Source organism: Anneissia japonica, unplaced genomic scaffold (genome assembly GCF_011630105.1).
Source record: "Anneissia japonica isolate Jap-2015-1 unplaced genomic scaffold, ASM1163010v1 scaffold1829_len478734_cov173, whole genome shotgun sequence".
Classification (NCBI taxonomy): Eukaryota; Metazoa; Echinodermata; class Crinoidea; order Comatulida; family Comatulidae; genus Anneissia; species Anneissia japonica.
This window is the reverse complement of record NW_022717183.1, coordinates 63657-65163: the sequence shown is the minus strand read 5'-3', so window position 1 is coordinate 65163 and position 1507 is coordinate 63657.

The window sequence follows — 1507 nt, the reverse complement described above, 5'->3', positions numbered from 1 at the left end:
GTACGGTTGACTTGGCAAGTTTTGAAAACTATACCTCCGCATCCAGGTCCTAATTACACTGCATAATAATAATATGATGGTCATTATACCGCCACAAGGAATTCGTGCATGCTTGTCAATCATCAAGCTTGACAATTAACTCCACAACTTGAAACATCCATGGAGTGCACTTGGCAAAAGTCTTACATTTGGAAACGATAACCGTGATAAAAATGTCAAATTCATTTTGATAAATCGCTTTTCTGATCATATATAAACACAATATTTGGATTGGGTGCCGATGAACGTGCCCAGTGTACACCCATCAATCTAAATTACCATAGCAACACGCTAATTTTTCGACTTTGCGAGATAACATCTTTGCTTCAGTGAATTGCCGAACATGGCAAGGGGGCTTGAATAGATGGGATGAAAATCCGTTAATAACCTGAAAGTCATATGGTAATAATTGAGAAGCGTTTAGACCAGCTACACATTTTAACACCTTTATAGATAATGGATAACTTTTGGTACGATCACTGAACTTTAAAGAAAACGTTGTACATTAATTCAGTTTCCACGTTCAATAGATTATTTGCAATTTTTTTTCTGATTGATTGATTGGTTGGTTGGTTGATTGATTATTAATTGATTGATTGATTGGTTAGTTGGTTGATTGATTGATTGATTGATTGACGGATCGGTGATTGATTAACGGGTCAATTGATTGATTGATTGATTGTTGATCGATCGATCGATTGATTGATTGATTGATTGATTGACAAATTTGTCCACTGAGCAAATTCTAATTACCTTTTCATCTTCGACAGAAATTGTTTTTATGTCAGCATTCTACTAACAGCATTGTCTTTTGTGCACGTATAGAAGCAAAGCGTGTTTCTATTAACCAACCACTGTAACAATTACCGGTTGTTATTATCCAGCTGATAAACCTAATCGCTTAAGCAGACTATAATATAAGATTTAAATTTCTCTGTACTCTAGAATAAGATAGTTGTATAATTGGTTTTATCATTGGTGGCTATAGGCTACAGATGATGATGTCCAATTAGTATTGATGAATTTGCTGTAGGCACTGGCTGCAGTATAAACAATAATAATAATGGATCATCGTTCCTTCGAGTTTCCATGGGGAATTTGAGAAACAGGTAGCAGAAGAAGCTCTAAAAAGAGATGATTGTTTTGTGGATTTGTGGTTGTTCTGTAGGTCTAATTATCCAGGGACGGCGCCAGGATTTGCGGGCGGGGGCGATGTCCCCGAAGAGCAAAGTGGGCGTGATTTTTTTAAGCGATGCAGGGATCAAGCCCCCGAAAAATATGAAAATTTATCATGGGTTTCAAAGCTTATTTCGTGATTTTAGAGTCTACTAATATGCAGAAAATACATTTAAATTATTTTTTCTCCCTGACTAATTGTGGTTCTTTTTCCCCGACGAAGGCCAGCTCTTCTCGACGAGGGGAGGGAGGGGGGGGGGGAAGACTCGGGCGCCATCCATGTCTAAATCTT